At 34.5% G+C, this 23,953-nt stretch overlaps 1 protein-coding gene across 1 annotated transcript in view; it reads left to right on the top strand.

Annotated features, from left to right (window-relative positions):
• CDH18 (cadherin 18) overlaps positions 1–23,953 on the top strand; it is a 743,326-nt gene that overhangs the window by 20,868 nt on the left and 698,505 nt on the right. Inside the window, exon 2 of the mRNA XM_057709534.1 lies at positions 18,455–18,516. The gene's annotated coding sequence lies outside the window, so the exon portion shown is untranslated. The remainder of the gene's footprint in view (positions 1–18,454; positions 18,517–23,953) is intronic.

Raw genomic sequence — 23,953 nt, forward strand, 5'->3', positions numbered from 1 at the left:
GTGTATTCTGTAGTTTTTGGACAGAATGTCCTATGAATATCAACTAAGTCAAGATGCTCTAATGTCTCATTTAAAGTTTGTGTGCTTATTTATTTTCTGTTTGGATGATCTGTCCATTTGTGTAAGTGGGGTGTTAAAGTCTCCTACTATTATTGTGTTACTTGCAATTTCCCCTTTTATGGCTGTTAGCATTTGCCTTATGTATTGAGGTGCTCCTATGTTGGGTGCATAGATATTTACAATTGTTGTATCTTCTTCTTGGATTGATCCCTTGATCATTATGTAGTGTCCTTCCTTGTTTTTTTGTAAGTCTTTATTTTCAAGTCTAATTTGTCTGATATGACTATTGCTATTCCAGCTTTCTTTTGACTTCCATTCGCATGGAATATCTTCTTCCATCCCCTTACTTTCAGTCTGAGGTGGGTTTCTTGTAGACAGCATATATAAGTGTCTTGTTTTTGTGTTCTTTTAGCCAGTCTGTGTCTTTTGGTTGGAGCATTTAACCCATTTACATTTACGGTAATTACTGACATGTATGTTCCTATTACCATTTTCTTAATTGTTTTGGCTGTGTTTTTTTAGGTCATTTCATTTTCTTGTGTTTACTGCCTAGAGGAGTTCTTTAACAATTGTTATAAGGCTGGTTTGGTGGTGCTGAATTCTCTTAACTTTTGCTTGTCTGTAAAGCTTTTGATTTCTCCATCAAATCTGAATGAGATTCTTGCTGGGTAGAGTATTCTTGGTTGTAGGTTTTTGACTTTCAAGACTTTAATTATCTCCCGCCACTCCCTTTTTCCCTGCAGTGTTTCTGCAGAGAGATCAGCTGTTATCCTCGTGGGTTTTCCCTTATATGTTATTTGGTGCTTTTCTCTTTCTGCTTTTAATATTTTTTCTTTGTGTTTAATTTTTGTTAGTTTGATCAATATGTGCCCTGGTGTGTTTCTCCTTGGGTTTACTCTGTATGGGACTCTCGGCACTTCTTGAACTTGGTTTACTATTTCCTTTCCCCTGTGGGGGAAGTTTTCCACCATAACCTCCTCAAATATTTTCTCAGACCCTTTCTTTTTCCTTCTTTTTCTGGGATACCTAAGATTCAAATATAGGTACACTTAATGTTATCCCCAAGGTCTCTGAGACTGTCTTCCATTCTTTTTATTCTTTTTACTTTTTCCTGCTCTGTGACAGTTATTTCTACCATTCTATCTTCCAACTCACTTACTTGTTCTTCTGCCTCAGTTATTCTGCTGTTTATACCATCTAGAGTATTTTTAATTTCAGTTATTGTGTTGTTCATTATTGTTTGCTCTTTAGTTCTTCTAGGTCCTTTTTAAATGTTTCTTGTATTTTCTCTATTTTGTTTTCAAGATTTTTGGATCATCTTTCCTATCATTACTCTGAATTCTTTTTCAGGCAATTTGCCAATTTCTTCTTCATTTATTTGTTCTTGTGGGTTTTTATCTTGCTCCTTTGCCTGCAAGGTGTTTCTTTGTTTTCTCATTTTGTTAATTTATAGTATTTGCTGTCTCCTTTCCCTATGCTGCCTAGTAGTAATTCCTCTTATCTCTGTTCTGTTTGTCAAGCACTGGAGTTTGCTGGCCTTTGATTGGATTTGGAGCTTGGTATTGAGAATGAGAACTGTAGGGGAGCACTTGCTGATTAATATTCTATTGTGTCAGGAGTTTTCTGTTGGTCCAACATCCTCAGCTCTGCTCTGCTGTCTCATAAGTCCAGGTTTGACCCCTCGCTGGGGCACCAAGACCCTGGAAGCTGCACAGCACAGAGAAAAAGAAGGTAGAAGGGGAGCAAAGATAAAAAAGAAAGAAGGAGAAAGGACAGACAGATCCCCAAGACTGGTGGTAAAAGCAACTCTACTCAGTTAAAATGACACAAGGAGATGTGCACACTTTCACTTGCAAAAAGAGAAGAGGAAAAGAAGCCAAAGAGAAGAGAAAAAGAGAGAGCAAAGAAAAGAAAGAAGGGAATACTCATACCAATTACAAGCAAATCCACATACAAATATATACAGTAAAGATTAAACTAACAATACCTAAAACCAGGAACAAGACAAATATATCAAGAAGTCCTCCAATACTTCTAGGTCAGGCTCTGCACCTGCTGTGGAGAGGACTGTGGAGAGCTCAGACTGTGATCTGGTATTAGTCCTGTGGGTATGTGTCCCCACAGTCCCCAGTTGCCCTCTATGTCTACTGTCTCTACTGTAGAAACATTCATCTATTCAGGTGATCCGTAGATGCAGGGTCTATCAAGCCTATTGTGAGTATTAAATCTGTTCCTTCTGTGGCTGTTTCCCTGCCTCTTCTTTGGTCCTGCAGTCTTTGGGGATCAGTTTTGGTTTTGTGGGTTACTCTCAGGAGTCAGTTCCCTGCCCAGGCAAGAGGGGGCAAAAGAGGGTGATTGGGGCTCCCTTGCAACTTCAGGTCAGGGGAAGGGAGGGATATGGGAGTCTAATTGAAATCTGCCTGAGTGCCTGTAGCAGAAGAGGTCAGCATGAGCCTGAGGTGGGCCGTGCATTCTCCCAGGGAAGTTGGTCCTGGTCACGGGACCCCTGGTGTTGGTGGGCTTCACCTGCTGCCAGGAGGGTGTGGCCAATGACTTGCCTTACATACAGAACCCTTAAGGGCATGGGTGGGCAAGTGGCAGGGCCTGGCCACAAGGGGCAGGTGGGTGGTGAGGCCCGGTCGTGCACAGCCAGGCTGGGGTGCGGGGTGGTGGGTGGGCAGTTGGTGTGGCCTGGTGGCGCACAGCAGGGTGGTGGCACAGGGCTTTGTGTGGACTTTTCTATCCAGCAGCCATGGGTCGCTCTGTTTTGCTGCCTGTGAGTTCATGGAGAGGGAAGTTCCTCTCAAGCACTTCTCAAGCCCCTTTGTCCGGCCCAGGAATTTCCTCAAACTCCCTCCTAGCTTGCTGGCACACCTGCCCCCCAGGCTGTTATGCAGCCAGCCCCAGCTCTCTCCCTGGTGTCTGTTCTCTGAAGCCTAAGCCTCAGTGCCCAGCCCCCACTGCCAGTGTGGGTGAGCAGATTATCCTCTCTGGCTGGGGAGTGCTGCCTGAATCCTCTGTACAGGGATCTCTCTGCTCTGGCCTCCACACAGCTTCTGTTGCTCTCTCTTCTGGGGGCTCCGAGGCTCCCCTTGTCCTTCCCTGCCAGCAAGAGGGCTCCCCAGTGTGTGGGAGCCTTCCCCCACTCACAGCTACCTTCCCATGGGGCCAGTCTCTTCAGGATTCATTTGTCTCTTTTTTTCCCTTCTTTCCTTTGTGCCACCCAATTACATGGAAATTCTCTTGCCCTTTTAGAGGTCTGAGGTCTCCTGCCAGCATTCGGAAAGAGTTCTGCAGAAGCCACTCCACAGTGGATGTATTTTTGATATATTTGTGGGGAGGAAGGTGATCTCCATGTCCTACTCCTATGCCATCTTTTTCGAGGTTCTCTTCTTGCCTTTTTGATGACATTCGAACAGGTGTGAGGTGACATCTCATTGTGATTTGCATTTAATTTGCATTTCCCTGATGATTAGTGATATTGAGCACTTTGTCATGTATTTGTTGGCCATTTGGGGTTTTGTATGTTTTGTATTTTTTTTTTTTTTTAATGTCTATTTAGTTCCTCTGTTCCTTTTATAATCAGGTTGGTTTTTGGTTGTTGGTTTATTTTTTTGTTTTTGTTTTGTTTTTTTATTCTTGGAGTTAGTTGTATGAGTTCTTTGTATATTTTGGATATTAATTTCTTCTTAGATATATGATTTGCAAATAACTTCTCACATTCATTAGGTCCATAGATATTTTTTTTTCTTCTGCTATGCAGAGATTTTGAAACCGAGGAGGAAGTCCTGATGAACTCTGAATCACCTTTGGGGCCCTTCTTCCCTTGTCTTGAAGAATGGTGCACATTCACAGCCAAATAGCTCCAAGATTCCATCCTGCAAAATATAAGATCAAAGATCTTCTTGTCTGTCTCTTTCTCCTTCAGTGCAAACTGGCTGTTTTCCTGCTGAAGTGGCTTATTAAATCTATACTTCATACCCAAACTAATCTCTTTATCAAATGGTCACTGGCCACACCCTTAGTGTTCTCTTCCTCACATGCTTTCTCATTTTTTGCAAGATGGATAGGTTGAGAATTTTCCAAATTGTTGAGTTCTGCTCACATTTTGATTAACAATTCTATCTTTAAGTCATTTCTCTTTTCTCAAATTTCACTGTAAGTTTTCAAGAGAAGCCAAGCCACACCTTCAACACTGCTTAATTTCCTTAGCCAAGTATCCAATTTCATTGCTCATAAGGTTAATCTTCCACAGAACACAAGGACATGAATACAATTCAGTCAAGTTCTTTGCCACTTTATAATAAGGATGCCTTCTCCTCCAAAGTCCAATAACATTGTTCTCATTTCCATCTGAGACCTCATCAGAATAGCTTTTAATGTCCATATTGCTGCCAACATTCTGACCACAATCCCTCAGATTTTCTTTAAGAAGATGGAGTCTCTCTCTATAGCTCTCCTCTTTTCCTTCTGGGTTCTCACCAAAATTGTCTTTAAAGTCTGTTTATGGCAATGCAGGTTTTTCTTTGTATGCACCTCCAAACTCTCCCAGCTTCTGCCTCCTACCCAGTTTCAAAGCTGCTTTCAGATTTTTAGGGATTTGCTGCAGCAGCACCCGCACTTCTTGGTACCAGTTTTCTGTCTTCATCCCTTTGTGCTGCTGTAACAAAATACTACAGACTGGTAGCTTTTAAATGTTTATATTATGAATTCCTTCCTACCCCCAATCATTTGTCTCATTTTCTTCTATAATCCTTTATTAATAAATTCCCCTTTACTCATCTATATAAGACAAAATCTAAAGGATAGTGACAAAAGTCTTTCAGCTCATACCCTGCTCTATTAATTCACTTAATCTTGTATATTGTACCTCTAAATATGGCTCACGTATCTTCCCCTCTTCCTTTGTACTGTATTCACTTAAAACATATATAGATTTTTTTTTCTGTATTATGGCCATAGTCTAACTGATTTTCCTGTCTTCAATTCTTATTCCCTCAATCCCAAATTGTTACCCAGGGAAATTTTAAGATTGCAAGTATTGTCTCATTATTCCCATGCATAAGATATTCTCTAGGCTTTTGTTTCCAAAAACAGTGGTGTTCAACAAGGGATTTATGAGCTTTAGCAGTCACTCATGTCAATCAATTGTTGTACAAAGAGAAAATAATAGAATTTATTTCAATATTCATTTTTCTTGTTTTATTTTTTATGCATTCTAAGGGATGAGCATATTAGAAAATAAGCTCAACTCTGTATATTGGAGATATATATATATATGTATATATATTATTTTAACACCTCCTCCAGTACCAGATTAATTCCATCTTCTTCCCTTCCCATAATCTGTTGCATCCCTTCTATACTTTATATCCCTGGGCATTCTCAAATAAATTGATATGTTTATTCTATATTCTTCTTCTGTCAAATAGAAATAGTATATTTGGAGTTAATTACAAAACTGCACATCTGTTCTTAAAAGAGATAGGTTTTCTAGGGTGTTTGATTTTATTTTCTACAAAAGGAAAAACACAATTAGCATTCATGAGGAAAAAAATAAAGGGGGGATTTCTTCTCATTTCCTTGGAATTTTTTCTCTTGACCTTTAAGAATAAAGTTCTGTTAATGAACTCTCCTTTCTATACATTACCAAAAAACAAACTAAAAGAAAAAATAGTTTCCTATTTTCAGAAATATCAGCTCTAATAGGGAACATGGCTAGAAAAAAGGGCATAAACGTTAAAAAGTCAATACAAAATTAATTTAAAAGTTGCATGTTAAATATCATCCAACGTAAATGACAGATGCTGTCTTTGCTTAGGTAAATTTCGGGTAGTGTAACATTTGTCTTAGATTGGACTGGGTTTATTTAGATTCTATCTTCAAGTTACACAGGCTTCTCTTTTAACACTCTCCAAATATATCCTGATATCAATCTTTTCTTCATATCTTTCTTCTTATCACTAGCAAATCATTCTTGGGAGAACTAGACATCCCAATAGATGTGTCAACAAGTGAAATGGAGAATTTAAGCTCTGCCTGATGAATATCTCAGCTCAAATGGCTGCAGAGCATACAAATATCCCCGTGCCTGACAAAAAGCTTCATTGTGTGTTACTGTAAAGCCACACATTGTTTTAAAGCCAAATATTTGGAAATTTAAAACTATAGGACTTATGCTATTCTGTGTGAATTGTTTTTAAATAAATAATTATCAGCTAATGGATTCAATCATTCGAAACATTTAGATAGCTAACAAGCTCTCTCTCTTTTTGAGTTTGTTGTCGTTGTTTTATGTCTCTTTTTTTGATGTGATATATAATCATTAAAATAAATACATTACCAAGTGCCAGGTTTATGTGATCTAAGAGAGAGCAACCTAGTTAATTCTAGAATTAACATAATATAGGTGGTGAAAATTTTGTTATTACATTGATAGATACACTGTTAGATTTAAGTTTTTTTCATATTTAACTCCTGTTTGTATTTCTCTTTAAGGACAATCATTCACAACTAAAAATTATTTGCTGAGGTGATTGTGGAATAATTACGTTAGTGTTTACAGATTTTATTCCTTGAGATAATTTTAAAGCCCTTTTTGATTACGGACTTCTGAACAACCTAATATGCAAACTAGCAAATGGGTCACAATTATCAGCATCATCAGTGGCAACTTTCAGTATTTCATTGAATATTGATAGTTTGATTATAGAATTTAAGCCCAAGGATTACCATATCTGTAATTAGCATCAAGTCTTTTAAACAGTCCAGGCAGACTATCACATTATATTAAATTAAAATAATAATAAGACTTTATAATGCATTATTTTAATTGATGGCATTTTGAGTATTTTTGCATTGCTATTAATTACTTTTTTAAAATAAATATTAGGTTAAAAAAAGAAATATGGTTTTATGATTTATCTCTGAATCAGTAGGCTTAATATACAGTTGACTCTGCGGACTGTTATATGATTGTATTTTTATTGTTAGGTAATGAAAATTAAAAGAACAATGACCTTTTTCTCAGGGAGTAGTAAATAACGAAAGAGCTCACATCTGGTGAAAATTTTAAAGTCCCCTTCTCCAGCATGTAGCAAGCAGAAGGATAGTTTTTTGATCCCAGTTGAAACTTGAAAAATGTTCAGAGAAAAATATTAGTTACATTTGTAGTAAAACAGATTAAATGTCAATTCAATGGGTAGATTTACAAAGTAACAGAGAGAAAAAGAGGAAGTAACTGAGGGAGTAAGGGGTACTGGTACCTCTTTAAAAATCATTGATTTGGGAAGAATTTTCTAGACAATTAAAATTTTTGATTATAAAGTTTGCATTTATCTCATGTAGTTAAGAGAACAAGAAAATACACGACTTCTCTTCTCTTAGGTCATTTTTTTCTCAGTAGTTTAGTTTTCATATCCAAGTTTCTACTGTCTTTGAATAATCTGTGAAAAAATATGACTGTCGCTTAAATGTGACATAAGAGGAGAAATTTAATGAAGTATACTCATATTGCCTTTCCATGTCCATGTCTTAGATTCACACAAGAACAGAAAATTGGATTAAAAAGTGGCTTTTGTGAACATTACTAGTGTATTTCTCTACATAAAGGCGTAAAAGTTTTCCTATTTTCTCAGCTTTAAAATTCATTACCTCAATTACCTTATCTCTCCACTGAAAAGTGAAAGCCAGTTTGACTGAAATATTTTGGAATTATAATAGGTTTTAAGAACTGAAGGAAACATCCCATCCCTGGGGAACATTGTGAACTGATTTTGTATACTTAGGCCATCCTCTTTGAATGATGCAACTTGAAAATGTTACTTCATCTCTGTTTATCAGTGGATGGAATTTTACATTTATAAATGATAGCAACTCAAGTTAAAAAAAAATGAGAAGAAGAAGAAGGAAAGGAAATCTTCTGGCTGTGCTTTTCTCCCAAATAGAATGAATACCATGCTCTCTGCTAAGGAAAGAACATGCAGTTCTGGAGATGAAGAGCAGTAGACCACAGCGCTCCATGGTGCCTTGTTATCATTGCTATAGCATCATCTCCCCACAGCAAGAGAACTGGCAGTGTGTCCTGTCTAGCATTATTAGATATTATTCATGCAGAACATGCATATCCATAATGAAATAGATAATTCGCTCACTTCCTTTTTTAACTTTTACATAAAACAGTTAAGACCTACAAATGAATACTTTTAAAAAGCATAATGGATAAAAAAAAATAGTAAAGTGACAATTCCTTTATCCATTGACCAGCTGAATTTCCATAGTTTCCTCTCTCATCTCATTTCCCCCCCTCTGCCTTGAACAATCAGGTAGTGAATTTTGTCAGTAATGCCTTTCTTTTCTCTATAAGTTTACAAAATTGTATCTGAAATCCCCATTTTTTTGGTTTGTTTCTAAAATTTATTTAAGTAAATCGATGTATGTTTTCTTTAGTGACTTTTTCCCCTGAGATCATTACAGTTGTTAATAGATTCTGTGTTATGGACATAAGGGTGATTTCCACACAACTCCCTCCTGTTCTTTTCTGGTCTTAGTGGATTCATATAAGTCTCTCTGAGTAAATGTTAAGAGTAAATTGTCTAAATAATACCATATTTTCCCCCAAGGTACAAGTAGAGATTTTTCATATCCATCAGTAACATATAGTTAGGCCATTTATCTACATCTTTGCTCACTTTTGATATCACTGGTTTTTGTTTGTATTCAATGTCAAGTTGAACTATCTATTTACTAATGAGGATTACCATGTATTATGTTTTTATGGAGTAGTTATTTCCTCTTCTATGAAGTGCTTTTCAGTAACTTCTCTCTCTCTCTCTTCCTGCAAGTGTAGAGTGTTGAAGATTATAATAATTCTTAGTACAGGAGGCAGCCACTTCCTTGATTTATGCTAAGAAACAAGCAGTTTTACTTATAATTTTTCCTTCCTTCCTTCCTTCCTTCCTTTTTTGTTCCCACCATCAGTGGCACTGTCAACACAATGAAAATAGTAAATATGACATTGAAATACTGTTAAAATAGTTTCAACCTCACACATCTCCTGATAGGGTCTCAGGGCTCTGCAGGAGTCTAGGGACAACACTTCAAGAAGTGAAGCTTTCATGCAATTTCTATGTCACATTTTCAGTGCCCTAGATTTTATGCAACTATATCATATGGAAGAACAGTATAAAATCAGACATAACATGGACATTTTTAATGAATAATATTATACATAACATAATTATCACTCTCAGTTATTATTTCTCTTTCAACATTGTGCAAACACATTGAAGGGGACTTGCCTAGTTATTGCTCTGTGAGCCCTTTGTGCCAAGGCTACTAAATCATTATCATTTAAGAAAAGAATTAGCACATCTCAGTAGCTAATGCCGATAATGGCCATTAAAATTCTTTCCCAGTTTATGATTTCCCCTTTATCACAATTTAACAACAATGTCATTTCAGGGTAATAACAAAAATTGGCTTACAAATGACCCTTCTACTAATGAACGAGCAGCACCTTGTATCAAGGAGCAAAAGATTATTTATTCATTGCTCTCCAAATTATATCACATAGAGGAGTTGTACTGCTGATGTTCCCAACGTGATTCAGTCAAAATGATCTGTTTCATCATTATGGTAAAAGTACAAAGCCAAAACTCATAGTATTTGATTATTTTTCTTTAGCGATCCTTACTTATGGAATAGAGTCGATTTCTACATTCCAAGTTGTAAAGTGATAGATTATAATGATGAATGCATATAGACTCTAAAAGCATCTCATAAGAAAAATGCCCTTATTTTTAAAATCAAAATTCTCTGTTCAACTCATTCTGTTTTTCTATTTTTTCACATTTTTAATGTTATGAACATATTTTAAAATATCTGAAAAAAATCTAAATATTCTGCAGATAATTATTCACATTCCCAAAAGGATAATACTGAAGGAAAACATTTTGGGGGGGTGCTAAAATAAATGCATTTACACTTAACTGTATAAATCAAAATGTTGAATTAAAACTTCACTGATTCCTATAAGAAAAAAAAATATCAAATTGTACACTTTAAATACATGCAGTTTATTGTATCTCAATTGTATCTCAATAAAAGTTCTAAAAGAAAAAAATATCAAAAATTCACTGATTCCTGTTATCACTTTGAGGGTAGTTTCATTAGTTTTCTGTTACCACAAACTTAGGTTAAAACATCTATTTGTTATTTCATGGTTTCTGTAACTCAGGGATCCAGGCCTGGCAACTTATTTCTGCAAAACTAGCAGGAGACTCAGCCTGCTACACAGAGGCTTATATAACAAAATATAATCATGGACTAACTATCCATCATATTCTTAGTTCTTGCCCACACTAAAGTGGAGATGATTATACGTGGTCAGTACACCATGGGGTGGAAATCTGCCAACCTCTGACTCCCAACTACTTAAGACTTTCCGAAATGAAAATCATATTCACCGCCTCCCAGGGTTCCCAGGGTTTTATTTCATTACAACACTAACTCAGAGTCCAAAATCTAAGTCAGTTTCAGGTAGGTGTAGGTGATAGGCCTGGATGCAATCTATGAAGTAGAGATCCTGGGGCACATTCTTATTCTTCTCTATATGTGGACCTGGAAATCCAAAGGGACAAGTTCTCAGCTCCCAACACTCCTGACTTACAATGGCCAGTCAGGCACAAAACAACAGTTATAAACATTTTGATTCCAAAAAAAAAAAGGAACCATGAATAACTGGTCCATAACCATTCTGAAATGGGTTTTTCTTCATTGAGTATTAAAGCCTAGAAAAAAATACTTTTGTGACTTTTGGCTTAACCCATTGGGCTTTGGTTGAGAAAAATCTGCAGGCACATCTTTAATCTCTTGAAAGTCACTTAGTGTGACTAATTCCTCCAACATTTTGTTCTTTCTAACATTTTAACTAAAGGTTGTACAATTCCACCCTCAGTCTTTTCTCTATGCCAGATTTGCAAGAACGTCTTACAACTTTTAGCATCTTTTGCCATCTGGATAAGCCAATAACTTTAAAGTCATCCAGTTCTGCTTGTTTTTGTTTAGCAATTCTTCCCTAAATTTATCTCTCTCCTTTCGCATTTTGCTGAAATCAGCAAGAAGAAACCAAGCAGCACTTTGTCATTTAGCTAGAGGTCCAAGTCTATCATTTATAAATTCTAATTCCCACATAACTGCAGTACACAGTTTTATAAATCTTTTGTCACCGTATAACAGAGGTTTTCCCACGTATAGTCAGTAACATGTTCCTTACTTCCTTCTGAACCGTCCCTGGCAGGATCTTCCAAATCCAGATTTCAAACTAACAACCTGTTCAAGAGAATGTAGGCTTTCCCTCTCATGCTCCCTAAAATTTTTCCAATCTCCACCAATTTGATGGTTTCAAAGCCACTCACACATTTTCAAATTATTTTTGTTGTTGCTGTTGTACCAGCACCTCAATTCCAAATACAAGAATCTTTATGCATTTCTGTGCTGTGTAGCAAATAATCTGAAAGTTTCCATGGGTCAGGCATCTAGGCATGGCTTAACTTTGTTTTCGGCTTAGGGTCTCACTAGCTAAAATGGTATGAATCTCAGGGTCAAAATACCTGGAGTTCGCTTTGATGTCTAATGTCAGCTTTCTTTGAGATTGTTGAACCCCAAACCAGCCAAAAGCCATTTCTTGGCTATTCAAGTATTTTAGGACTCTATTTCTGTCTAACAGTTGATATCAGACATAAGTATGGAAATGATCATGGTAATCACAAACATTTACATCGTAGGAACTGGATACTGAAAAAAAATTAAAAGTTACAAGGACTGTGAATGCCACAGTTAATTTGTTCATTAATTACTTAATAGATTATTGCAAATTCAAATAATATTTGCGTGATTCTTTAGAAATTCAACAGAGCATTAAAATTTCCAAGTTTATGTGGAGTTTTAACATTACAAATACCTACAGATTTTCACATCGTAAACTTGCCCGCTCTACATTTAATTCAGTTATTCTCTCACTTTCTCCTTCTCTCTCCCTCTCCCCGCCCCCCTCTACACAAACATATACACACACACCACTCAACTTTTTTTTAATTTCGTGGAATTATCACAGCTTTTCAATTTTCAAGCTCCGTTGTCTAATTAATACCAAATCATAGAAACTCTTTGTTAACAGAGTGTTCTTATTCATCTTTTCCTCATCATTTCCATTGCTATCACCCCAATTAACATAATTGTTTTTTCTTACATCTACAATGATAGTGATACTTATAATAACAGGTCTTTATGCTTCTTTTTGCTACCTCTTTCTTTGCATACATACCATGTGCTACTTTCTGCTGCTATTTATAAATCTGTAATCATTCAATACATCAATATCTTTGGGCAGAGCCAAGCAAATTATAAATTTTCCATAGATTGTTCTTATATATAATTAGGTACTAAGAAGCTATAAGAACATTTTAATCTAGAAAAGAATGAAAAAGATATTTTGAAAGAATACTCTTAAACTAGTACCCTAGTCTTAAAATAAAGACAAACCACTTTGTCAGGTGTTCAAGAGTCACTCTGCCAATCCAACATTATCTTTCATTGCTCTTTTCTGTGATGTTTCATCCATTTTCCTCTGACATTTTGGGAGTGTTTTCCTCCTTCTATAAATGTTACTTATTTGCAAGCATTAGCTATGTCATATTCATATACTTCTGGTTACTATTATGGTCATGAATGTTTCCCTGTGTCCTTAAAAATCTTCACATATAATTTTATTGGCTACATAAAACCACACTTTAGTTTTGAATATTTTATATTATTTTAAATGTTCTCTACCACAAGAGATGCTCTAATGAATCTTTCTATAGGTAAATATGTGCCTTAATTTAAGATCATTCTTGTGCACATATCCAAATTGATTGATTGATTGATAACCTGGTGTCTGTAATTCTACCCATATTCGTAATTTCACAGACTCATGAAGTATATTATTTTAGGTCCATTCAAGATAGCTTCTAGCTTAAAGAATCAGAGTTTATCAAAATAGAAAAGGTAAGTAACTTGCTGACAGTGATCCAGCTAGTACGTGCATAATTTGGGTTTTTAAGCAAATGATCTGATTTCAGAAGCTATTGCTTTCCCATCACACATGCAGTAAAGTTGCAGTGTATGGGCTATATTGCAGATTGACTTACCTGTGAAGGAGATTACAGTGCAGGAAATTAATTGGCTGATGAGATTTTCATGAAAATATGTGTAAAGAAAGAGAAGGAAGAAAATGGAAATAATCAGCAGAAGAATTTAAGTTCCGAGGTAATTGCAAAAGAGCTCTCAACAGACTATATGAGGAATTGTGATGGTGGATGACCCTTTAGTGCTTTATCTACTTAGGATAAGGAGACCAGGTCTTTGTATCTCAATGACAGTCTGTTACTGAATGTTAGCTTTCCTGGGAGGAGGACATGATCTTGGGAGAGAAGCTTACTTCAACAGAAACCTTTAAATACGTTATTTTCTCACTGATATGCTTATGGATAAATTCTGATTCTTAAAAACAAAACAAAACAAAACAAAAACAAAAGCAATATAACACTTGAGTTTGTCTTTGGGTTGACATGGTTCTTAAAAAGCACAATCAAGTAGTTCTGTCATCATACTTAATTGTGAGAAACTTGAAGTTTTTCTGCTATGATCAGGTATACGTCAAGGATGTCCCCCCTCACCATTCCACCATTCCTTTTAAAAATCTCATAGAAGTTTTAGGTAATGAAATAAAAAAGAAAAGGAAATAAAAAGGTATGAAGATTAGGAAAGAAGAAATAAAACTGTCTTTGTTTGCAAATGATATGATTGTTCATATAGAAAATCCAAAACAACAGACCAAGAAACTTCTGGAACTAATAAGTGAGTATAGCAAGGTTGCATGATACAAGGTTAATACACAGAATTGTGTTATCATCAATGAGTAAGTGGAATTTGAAATTAAATATGCAATAGCATTTACATAAGCACTCAAAAAATGAAGTACTTAGGGACAAATCCAACCAAATATGTGCAAGATCTAAATGAAGAAAACTATAGAACTCTGATGAACAAAACCAAAGAAGAACTAGATACATGGAAAGATTCCATGTTCATGATTACTGTCAAGATTTCAATTTTTCCCAACTTGATCTGTAGATTCAATGAATTGCTCCCCAAAGCCCAGCAACTTATTTTGTGGATATCACCAAAGTGATTCTACAGTTTGTATGGAATGGAAAAAGACCCAGAATAACCAATACATAATTCAAGGAGAAGAGCAAAGTTGGAGGACTGACACTAACTGAGTTCAAGACTTACTATACAAGTACAGTAATCAAGACAATGCCATATTGGTGAAGGAATAGTTGAATACATCAATAGAAAATAATAGAGATAAGATATAGACCTGACCCCATGATCTTTAACAAAGGAGTAAGGGCAATACAATGGAACAAACATAGTTTCTTCAATAAATAATGTGGGAATAAATGGATATCCACATGCAAAAAAAAAAAAAGAATCTAGACACAGACCTTACACCTTTCACAAAAATTAATTAAAAATCAATCACAGAACTTCATGTGAAAAGCAAAACTATAAAAGTCTTAGAAAATAATATAGGAGAAACCAAGATGTCCTTGGGTATGATGATTACTTTTTAGATACAACACCAAAAGCACAAACCATGAAAGAAATAATTGATACGCTGGACTTCGTTAAAATTAAAAGCTTATGCTTTGCAAACAATAGTATAAATAGAATGAGAAGACAAACCATGGACTGGAAGAAAATGTTTGCAAAAGACTCATCTGATAAAAGCTTCTTATGCTAAATATACAAAGAACACTTAAAACTCAACAATAAGAAAACAATCTGATTTTAAAAATGGGCCAAAAACCTTGATATATATTTCACCAAAGAAGATATACAGATAGCAGGTAAATATATGAAAAGATGTTCCACATCATATGTTATCGGAGAAATGCAAATTTAAAAAATGAGATACCACAGCATACCTATCAGAAATGCCAAACTCCAGGACACTGACAACAGCAAATGATGGTGAGGATGTGGAACAATAAGAATTCTCATTTATTGCTGGTGGGAATACAAAATAGTATAGTCACTTTGGAAGACAGTTTGTCAACTTCATATAAAACTAAATATAGTCTTACTATGCAATCGAAAATCACAGTCCTGGACATTTACCCCAAAGAATGGGAAACATCCACACAGAAACCTGCACACTGGTATTTATAGCAGCTGTATTCATAATGGCCAAAAATTGGAAGCAACTAAGATCTTCTGCAGTGGATAAGTGGATAAACTGTGGTAGAGCCAGACTATGGGATATTATTCAGCACTAAAAAAAAAAAAAAAAAAAAAGCTATCAAGCCATGAAAATATATGAAGAAAACAAATATATGTTATTAAGTGGTAGAAGCCAATCTGGAAAGGCTATGTACTGCATGATTTCAACTACATGACGTTCTGGAAAAGGTAAAACTATGAAAGCTATAAGAAGTTCAGTGTTTTCCAGAAATTGAGAAGAGGGGAAAGAATAGTTAGAGCACAGAGGATTACAAGGGCAGTGAAATTACTCTGTGTGATACCATAATGATGCATATATGTCCTACATTTATCCAAACCCATAGAATATACTGCCAAGGGTGAACCATATGTAAACTGTGGGCTTTGTGTGATTATGATGTGTCACTGTAGGTTTATATACTGTAATAAACATACTTCTTTTGTTGGGGATGTTCTTAATGAGGGAGGCTATGCATGTGTGGGGGCAGAGGGTATATTGGAAATCTCTACCTTCCCTTCAATATTGCTATGAATCTTTAGCTGCTCTAAAGCAATAATGTCTTAATAAAATTTAATCAAAGATTATAGTATTATTGTATTATGCTGTCTGCCTCTTTTTTGTTATTTTTGGACAACCTGGAAAGATTTAGTTTCTGTGAATATACAATAAGCTTGTAGTTCAGAAAAAAAGATTTGAAATCAAGTGGAATACAATATAATAGGAATGCTTTGAAACAGTAACCTATATAGTAAGTGAGAATACATTTTGATGCAACTACATATATATTTTCTAACATATTCCTTCTCTAGTTAGAAGCGTACTTCTTTATTATTTTAAGAGCTCATCATTGCACACTGGTACTTGTTGAAAGTGTCTCTAAACTAATTGTTGCATTTTAAAATATTAGGCATATAGAAATAACTGTAGAGACAAGATAGGTGTGATTTAATGGGAAAGTGAAATATGTTTCCTAATAAGGGGACAATATTATAAATCCTTTCCCGGAAGTATTTGGCTGAATTGTTCCCTTAAATTTGAATAAATGTTTGCAACACAGAAGATGGAGTTACTATTCATTGGTGGCATCTCCTGGTTGACTGAGCAGTTTTCACTAAATTAAGAATAATCATAAACTAGTTTTCTTTTGCCGGATTTTAAACAGTTAAATTAGTGGACTGTGTCACAATGAGAGTTAATGCCATGCATCAGGCTATACACGTGGAAGACACTGCCGTATTTCCAGCAATGAAGCAGAAATGAAATGACCACCCATATGCTATTGGTCTCATTTCCAACAGGCCTATGATAACCTTTGCAGAAAATGTAAGCTATCCATAAATCCCTATGGGCTCACATATGAGTTTCCCTCTGGTAGAACATTCCAATAACCCAATACTTCAAAATTACTCCTTGCAAACCCTTAATACTCCTTAACTCAAATCACACACACAAGAGTTGCAGGGGTGCCATGCATCACACACTACTAGTGAGTGATTTAGTTCCTAATAACAGGGCACCTGAATGCTGTATCATCGCTAGTTCCTAAACTCAAGCTTAGAAATCAGTCACGTTTACCTCTTATTTTGGGAAAAGCCATATTGAAGAGGTCAGAGTTCTGAAATATAGCCATGAGAGAACACACATGTTGGGAGCCTAGGGAGCCTGAAGCTTCTGAGTAGTATGTGTTCTAAAGGAATCAGACTTTTTGCTTTCAGTAGATGGGTACATAATAGGTAGACAGAGAATGGAGATCTCCAAACTACATCAAATCTCTTTCTCTTAAAAGTGCCCCCAGGACATCACAGGACATCCTCCTCCTGTTCCTGTCTTAATGGTGGCTCTTTCTCATTCCTCTGACCTTACAGGGCTCTGTCTTAACTTTCATTTTATGGAGTTTATACTCTACCCTTAGGTTATTATTCGCACATTCACAGTACATTACCAGATATTTTTCCTCAGTTCCAATTTTTCCCCTGGATGTCAATGTCATCTCTCTTATTCAGTTACATATTTTTGTCTCTCCACCCTTCTCACTCCCCAAAATGTAAGCACCACGAGGGAAGGATGTTTTATCTCTTTTGTTCACTACTGTATCCCCAGTACAGATAGTAGTATTTGGTACATAATAGGCATTCAGTAAATAATTGCTGAATGAATGACCTATCAATTTTAGGAGAAAGAGATCATATCAAATTACATCATCACCTAAAGACGGGTTAAGATGATTTTAGCTAAGAATAAGAATAATTCTTATGCCATTTGCTTTTAGGTTCAGAAAGACCTTTATTATCCTCTGAGATCACACATTTACCTTTTATTTTTCTCCTTTTCATATTGTCTTTTCGATGTAAACACTTCAATATAACTGAAATTATGTTGTGCGCACTATAAAATATGAAAAGCTTTTATTAATTTACTCAAATATCGGTTTGTCACAATTCTGGAACAATACACTTCATATTGATTTATAAAACTCCCTAGTTTTACGTATTATATCTTAGTTACATTTCACTCTGTTTCTTGCATTTTTATTTTGATTTGTTTTTCATACTCTATTGATTTCAAAGTACATTAATTATTGAATTTATGTGTTATTAATAATTACTATTATAAATATTATTTTATTATTTAAAATCACTACTAATACTTTATATTTTAATATTGACTATGCATTAAGTGCTTCAAATGGATTATAACATTAAGTTAATATCCTGTCCTCTATGAAGGGCGTGGTATATGTATCTTAGTCAAATGAAGTAACTATGGTTCAGAGAATGTAACTAAATTTTCCAAGGCTCACAAGAAATTAACATTCTGGTAGAGGTCTCCATCTTACAAGGCTATGCTCTAGAAAACAAAAATCTGGCAGTTCAAGTCCCTCAATATTTTGCCTCTTCAAAAACTGTATTTGCGGCCCCACCCCCATTATGTTCTCATGAGTTGGATTCTTGAGTGGTGTGGAGAAATTTGTAATAAACTATTACCTATTATAGCTATGCATAGTTTTATATGATATAAAGTTTAAAGAGTTTTTCATGTACTTTTCTTTTTTTTCCTCTTCAGGACCCAATCACAGCCATACATGAGAAAATATATCACCAAACGTTCATAAAGTGAATTACAAGGTAAAATTTTCTATGTAATATCTGTTATATAAAATATGTTATAGAAATGTAAACATTATTGTCATATAGTTTCTGTTAAAGACCTTTATAGCTATTCTGAGATATTAAGAGGTTTGACAGAGCAATTTTCTGTGTTTTAATATCACTCTTTAAAAAATATAATCTATTCCATTATTTTCTCTAATAAATTTTGGAGCTCTTTCCCATGAACACACTTTTAAAATGCCATAGAACTGGCAAAGGTACACTGACATTAGGCTGACTTTTGTAAGTGTTTCTAATCTTTTTTAAAGTGAAAGCTCAAGAAAGAGACTGATATGTAAAATAGATTTTAAAACTATTTCTAAAATATAATTTTGTATATGTGTGTTTTTGGAATACATAGGGAAATCAGATTATATATGTTTTATCAATCATTTGAACTTGTTGCTAGATGTAGATCTCTTTTCTAATGAACATTGAATTTATGTTCTATAACATCTCTAAGCATCAGAGTCTAGAGATATAACAGTTTCTGACTATTAATCATGATTTATCTGTATGAATCTGTTGTATAGACAGGGTTTATTAAAACAATGCTACTTATACTTGAATAATAAGTATAATAGGTATAGGTATTGAAACATTTAAGAAATAGTAGATAAAAATAATAGTATACTCTCTACCATTTTGGTGAGTGACTAATGAAATGATATAAAATTGCCTTACATTGTGAGAAACATCTACTTGAACACCTGAATTTCTTGTGAAAAGATAAAATATAAGGATACAGGCCATGAGAACAAAAGTACTATTTTACTTTATTTTTGTAAAGTATATTTCACCACACGTATTCTGTATAATTGCTTGACTTTTTAGGTAAGTATGCAAAAATCTTATTAAAGCCTGCTCACTTATAGCAACAGAAAGGATTAAAATGTTGCTATTTCAAAACATTCAATATTTTCAAAGTCAAATTCTGTTGTTTCATATAATGTTCTTGTTTATTATTTTAGAAAGACACCTCTAAATGTGGATCTGTTTTGTGATAATATAGTAAATGTAAAAGCAGACAAATAAAATCTAAACCATTATGTTCCATTCACTTTAAACAAAAATATAAGGTAATACAGTTTTCAAATGTAGGCACCTCCTTCCTCATCCCCACCACCTGTCTCTGTCGTGAGTCCCCCCCACTCAGGACAGGACAATGTTAACCATGTTAGAAACCCTTAGAAAGGGTGAATTTTCTTATCACATAGATTCAAAGCATTTGCTTTGTAGATGAATTTTGTTTGAAAATTCATTTTTGGATGCAGGAACATATGGAAGTTAAAAAAGAGAGAAACTGTGTTATGAAAGGTTTGTGGCACACATAGCTTAATTATCTTAATAATAAATAAATTATTGATATTCTTGCAAATAAATAAGACTTTACCTATTATCAAGAGTATACTTCCTCTTTACAGGAAAAGCACCCAGGGGGTTTGCAGTGTGTTTGTGTGTGTGAAAAAATTTACATCCATTTTCACGCTGCAGGATGTGAATTAAACATAAATAACTTTGGAAATTGAAATACTAATGTATAATTTATTATTATATTAGTTATGTTTATATTTTACAGTGCCATCCTTAAGATTGTAGGTAATTGGAAACAGAATTATATTTACACTAAATCATTTATTCTGCACCTGAGAGCTAAGATTCATTGCACACCTTCAGAAAGGGTTATATTAGAGCACATAGAGCATCGCACATTTTATTGTCTTATAAGGTAAGGTTTACTTAGATTTTTAATGTTAGTCCAAGTTTCCGAGGCTTTAGGTCAAATTTAAACAGAGGTCTATGCACTATAAAGAGGAATAATATGACACTGTTTACAAAGTGAATTTAAGTATAAGTGTACTTGTCAAATTCAAAATTAATTCAACTTACTAAAAAAAGAAAAGAAAAAAAATCTGAAAAAAGTGATTTTACACTGCTTGTCTTTGTGAATTAAAGTCTAACCATATATTTATATTGATTTTAAGTTAAATCTCACTTAAACTTTGAGTTTTATAACTCATTCTTTAACTTTATTGTAAAATATAACACTTGAGGATGTAAATATCAAAATAATATCAGTATTTAATGAGTTAAGACAGATGTGAGATTAATATCCTTGAGAAAGGAAATTTTTGCCACTACACTGATTTGTAATTTTCCTCTCAACCTACATCCTTTTTTTTTTTTCAATCTCTAGTTTGCAACCAGCAGTGTCCTACATAAAGGGCTTACATTTCAGAAGAATATTCATACTCTACTTCTCTTCAATAAATATCACAGGAAACCTTTCATCAAAATTTTCTTAGAAGAACAATTTTCAGAAAGGCACATGTGCATTTTTAAATTCATGATTAAATTGTCTTTAATAGACACATGAGTTGAATTCAAAAACAACAGAATTCAAAATAAACCTGTTGAATATTTAATGGGGTAGAAACAAAAACTTCATTCTAAAATATAAAATAGTTAATTGTTTCATAATTTTAAAATAATATCTCAACTATGGTGGACAATCAAATATATAAGTTTTATATATTTAAATGTAGTTAATGTGAGTATACAGTTCATACATAACAACACTCAAAATATACCTCATGCCATTTTCAATGGATTATTATTTTCTTTTACAAATATGGGAAAATAGCATAATGCATGTTTACTTAAATTGTTTAATATCCACCCTTCGCTTTTCTCATCTCAAAAATGTGTACTAACGTATGTCTGTTCTATAAATTTCTATAAATACAACTTCATACATTTTGTATTATCTATCTATCTGTCATACTTACCCAACAGTACTTTTGAGTTTTTCTCTCTGTTTCCATGTACATTCTTATAAGTATTCCTTATATGATTACATACAGAAACCAAGTAAATTGCATACCTTTCTGATGACAACATCTAAGAGACTGTATAGTTCTATAGTCATTAATATGACCACATCTGACAAGTGACAAATATGCTCCCAGTGATTGGTGTTTATAAACTCATTTACTCCTCAAAGATGGTAGGATATAGGTATGTTTATTTTAGAGAAGAACTGTGGATAAAATAGAAATGGCATGATTTTCATAGGATTTTACACAATCAGTTTTCAACATCAACTAAAGAAATAAAATATGATTATGTTAAGTTCAACATTTGCTCACATGTTTATTTTTAAGTACAGAGGAGGAAAATATCATCAAATTATGCCAAACAGTCAGTGTGGGTCCTCTATGTATGAAATGTCACCTGGGATTGATGCTTGTCTGGGTTTGGTTTAAACTGGTAAAAACTCTGGATTCTAGTTGCAGTTGTTGAGATGTACTTATTCTGTAAAAAGAAGTAATTCTGAAAAGGAACATCAAGGACTACCGTGCTAAAAAGGAAAGGGGCCCTCCACATTTTCATTGTTTCTGCTGCCCCTTGTTTGGATGTTAGAGTCCATGGCAAGGAGAGTGTGTGCTTATTTCTCTAGGTTGAATGTTTTTCTCTTGTCACATAGCCATGGCAGATTCATGAGCACCTTCTATCCTCTGAAGCATAGAATCAAGCTGGCAGTTTGTAAAAGAATATGATTATGTACTTTCGAGTTTCTTTCACATTTGTTGATGAACTGCATTATCCATGTTGTTTGAAGTGAAACATTTATCCCTTTCCACTTACAACAGTGCCATGTATCTGACACGTCTTGCTGAAGAAATCACCTTCAATCAGTCTACATTAAATCCATCTCTTCAATATTTAAATCTCACCAAAATCTTTAACTTCGTGAAAAAATAACCTTATTAGAAACATTGTTTAATTCAGTGATCACACACAAAGTTTAATTTACATAAAACAAAGAAAACGTATTTAGTATATGTTAATAAGTAAAGGATGATATTTTCTTGGAAGATAAAGTAAATGAATTAATTATCTATTTGAAAAAAGGAATGAATGTTTTGAAGTATGATATCTTCTTTGAATTAATTATAATTATTCTCAAACATTTCCTTCTTTCTAAATATTCTATCACTTTTCATTTTTATTAAAATTTCTCCTTTGTTATTATCTCCAGTCTCTACATATCGTTAAGTTGTAATGCCTTAATACCCACGAGACTTAAACTTCCAGAGTTTCCCTTTTCCCTGAAAACATGTGACTTTGTCTTACTTCTTACAGAATGCAAATGCTGTCTTACCAAGTCTGTCTTCACAACAATAGTTAACTAACTGTATTGAGGAGAGTATCTTTAACTTACTTGCATTTATATTTTACCTTTCTGCATTCCCTTCCCTCTGAGTAAAGCATACTGTGAGGGTGAGTGAAAAATTATCTACACTCTATGTAGAATATTTTTTAATTAACTTTTAGAAAAGAAAAATACATCACTTTTTGACATAATCTCCTTGCTTTTAATACACTTTTTCCATCTGTCAACAAGCTTTCATATTCCCCCATTAAAAAATGTTTTAGGCTGAGCTGTGTGCCACAAATGCACTGATGTCTTCACTTCTTCATCAGAAGTGAATCTTCGTCCTTGTAGGGCTGCTTTCAGGGAACCAAAGAGGTGAAAGTCCAGTGGAGCAAAATCGAGACTATAGGGAGGATGCTCTAACACCTCAAAAGGAAGTTTCTGCAGAATGTCGACAGTGTGGGCAGAAGTGGGCAGACATGCACACCCTCAGACCGCAAAATAAAATCACTGCACTCTGCTCTTCTTTCATGCAAATCACAAGTGGGGCATCCATTTTTGCTCACACGGCAGTTACAAATGAACCGATGTAACATGTTCACACCTGCACAGCAGTGAGTGGGGAGACAGTAGCCTTGAAAGGAAATCGCTGATAAGACAGTGTGGCCAACAGAAGTTTTAATATAACCGGAGTGAGGATAGTTTTTGACTCATCCTCGTATAATACTTGGCATAAAATAGAGTAGTAAATATTAATTAAGTTGAATTAAGGGACAAAAGTGAAGAGCTAGTTCAATAGAGTATGGCTCCTAAAAGACACAAACCAGTACCAGAGAATAGAGGTTTGGTGAGAGATGAGGGAAGAACATCTTGACTCTACTCATTAACATGAACTAGTTTATTGGATTAGCCATTTGTTAGGCTGGATGGTTTTGAAGACATTAACTGTGAAGAAATGAATTGTGATTGACATGGATCCGGTGGATGAGAGGATGGGGAGAAAACCAGAAAGATATCAGAGGCCTAAGTTGAGCTCAAGAAGAGCTGAGTGTAGAGTAGCTGGTTAACCTATTATGTGGTGTTTCCTTAATTAAAGAGAAAAAAAATTCCCAAATGCTTGGTATTTTCACTTTACACATACAAATTATTGGATGACCAGCACAAGCCAGTTACTAAACGATTAGAATATACAATTTCATTTATTATTTAGAATAATACAATTGTATTGTCTCCATTTTATTGATGAGGAAGCTA

Source organism: Hippopotamus amphibius, chromosome 15 (assembly GCF_030028045.1).
Source record: "Hippopotamus amphibius kiboko isolate mHipAmp2 chromosome 15, mHipAmp2.hap2, whole genome shotgun sequence".
Lineage (NCBI taxonomy): Eukaryota > Metazoa > Chordata > Mammalia > Artiodactyla > Hippopotamidae > Hippopotamus > Hippopotamus amphibius.